Raw genomic sequence first — 3019 nt, forward strand, 5'->3', positions numbered from 1 at the left:
AGCAGGTAGTGGAGGAAAAGCAAACATTCCCACCAAGACCTGATTGATGTATTGCGTTGTGTAAACAAACTGGTCTTGCATCCATCTTGTTTGTTGCCTTAATTAATCCCTTAGTACCCGATTTTGCTGCCGGAGGCCTTCTATAGACGCGGCCAGTGGTCTGAGTTGATCACTGATAAACGTTTTCAACTCTTCCAAATCTGTGCTGCGTTGAGGTGTTAGTTCATTTCTTCCAACTGGGTCTTCAAAAGTTGCTACGTTGCTAGACCCTAGCCCAGTTGGCTCAAAAATTATTGGAGGAGGCACGAAGTTGGGAATTAGACTTGGTTGAGGCGAAGGAAAAGAATAACGGATGTCCTGATCCATAAGTGTTGGTTCTTGGTGCGTCTGATCAGGACTCCCTTCTAGCGGGGCCAATGGTGAGTCATGGGAAGTAAAATCATGGGCTAGTTGTGCTTCTTCAGCCAAAAGTTCAAGCTCAGCTTCATGTTCTTCATGCTCTGAAGCTTCATTGCTATGTTCAACAATCAGGATACTGGGGGCGCGTTTTGATGGTCAAGGCTTGGGTGCCACTTCTTTGGCAGGTAAGGCAGGTTGATGCAGTGAGCCATGAAGTAGACGCCTTACTAACTTTATGTCTATAAAGCCATCGACATCTTCATGGTCATCCCCATAGGGATGCCCCCGCATTCGCACAATGCACAGATCAGCCATGGAAAGTAGAGTTGCCCTCGTTGTTTGGTCTTGATGACTTTGATCTGATCCCTTATGATTTTTCCAATGTCTAGAGGGATGCACTGCATAACGCAATAAGTAGCCAAGACGCGTTCCTTTGGTAATGTCTCATCATGCGTTGTAGGCACGATGCTACGTTTGATCAGGTAATACCACAAATTCGCGTTTGGAGTTAGATTCCTGGAAGCCAACATTTTTGACCTATTTCTTGATGTTTGCCATTTGCTTCCAGGCTTGGCTACTGTCCTTAACGCATCTTCTAGCTGACTTGATGTAGGCTACTCTAAGATGCGATTTCCCTCCGTGTTTGGGTTACTGTCGATGTTGAATACTTCATTTATTTTATCAGCTGAGAAGTGCACTAACACTCCTTCAACAAAAGCAGTGCTCTTCTCCATATCAAATTCACTATTGTAAAACATATAAACCATAGCTCTTTTTTTATTTCATGGTACTTAACGTAAATCTCATTTACATTAATCCTCCACTTGACGTATCTCACACATCACCCTGATCATATCATATAGAATCGAATTACCTCTTGTCAATTGAACATTTCAAATCAATACCAAGAATTGATTCTCAACTTGAATCCATTGAGCTACCAAGGGGACCTTATGGACTTGTAGCTCGAAGCTCCAACGGTACGTGAATAACTAACTAAACTTTTTAGTCACGGGATCCACCATTCGTTAATTGCCAGGCACTCCATTAAAGACCTACAGCTGAACTTTCCTTATTATAGATATATTATGTGTCCATATCAACCAATCAACAGTGCGATAACCCTTCACAGATCGTTCGTAAGTACAGCTGGGCCAATAACCGTTATGCCCTTGTAGCTACTTCTAACTTCTTAAGTACCACTGAATGGTCAAGATCTACCATTTGTAGGTTCACAACACTTGCAAACCTCTACAAAGCGGGTTGTATCCGTAGTGTCACCAGGAGCAGGTATCCCTTCTTAATCCTTATACTACAAACCTATATAGGTTATCACTTAAGGTATGATCCACTTGTATATCTCATATACATGCTTAAGTTTACATATGATAACCACAAACTATAGGTTATAAATATAATATGGTAAGTTGGTTATCATATATATTTATAATAATATTAATTATTGGATAATTATCTCATTTTCTCTAATAACCAATTGAGTGGGAGGTTATTGGTAGTTTCATGGTAACCGTGAGATAAAAGGAAAAATGTTTTCCTAAATTTGGTAGTTATGTTTTGTGAGAGTTTCTATTCTCGGAAAGACTCAAAGTGGTTGTTAAGTGAATTAGATTCATTAAATGATAGCTGAAGAGAGAATAAACGATCATGGAGTGACACTACACGATAGTTCACTCAGCTGGCCGATTGTTAAACGATCGCGGAGCTTTTGCTAAATGATCGTGGAGCTTCTTCTAAACGATTGAGCATCGTCTATACGATAGATCTTGTCATCTCCCACGGGCTCAATCGTTTACACGATTGTTCCTCCTCCAGTCTCGTCCTCTAACCAAGTCCACACAGAGCCCACATTTCTAGATTCTCATACCGAGAATACCAAGGTAACCATTGTCGTGGTGTCGTACTCAACTCAACATAGTCGAGGTTTTTGGAGGCCGTTCGCTGTGTTCATGGTCTTGGAGTTCGTTGTGTTCGTGGTTATTGTGATCGTGTTGTGTTGCGGTCGTAGTGTTCAAGCGTTCGTGATTGCTGTTTTACTGATTGTACGAGTGTTCAAGATCGAAGGTGTTTGAAGATGAGTCTTCAAAGGTATGATTCTTTATCCCTTGATCTTGTTGAAAGCATGCTGTAATTTCGTTTTATGCATAGCTTGTTTTTTCTGTTTTTTGACTATAATTGTGTATGTTCATATACGAATGAAATTTGGAACGATCATTTTGCTGCTCATGGAAATCCTCATGTCCGATTTCCTTCAATATGTTATATTTGATATAACATATAGTGTATATATATAATAAAGTAGTTATTACATACACACACACATATATATTATTAATTTAATTGAAATTAATGAAAGGGAATGAGTTATTGTTGGAATTGGTGTCCTAATTCTTCTGGAGTCTCATTGTTTTATAAAGATACACATCGTTTGATGAATAAAATACTTGTTATTTAATTAAGCATATACATGTGATATACAAGTGGATCATGCCTTAAGTGATAACCTAAATAGGTCTGTAGTATAAGGATTAGAGTGGGATACCTGATCCTGGTGACACTACGGATACGACCCGCTTTGTTGAGGTTTACAAGTATTGTAAAC

The sequence above is a fragment of the Benincasa hispida genome, chromosome 6, assembly GCF_009727055.1.
Source record: "Benincasa hispida cultivar B227 chromosome 6, ASM972705v1, whole genome shotgun sequence".
NCBI classification, from domain to species: Eukaryota; Viridiplantae; Streptophyta; class Magnoliopsida; order Cucurbitales; family Cucurbitaceae; genus Benincasa; species Benincasa hispida.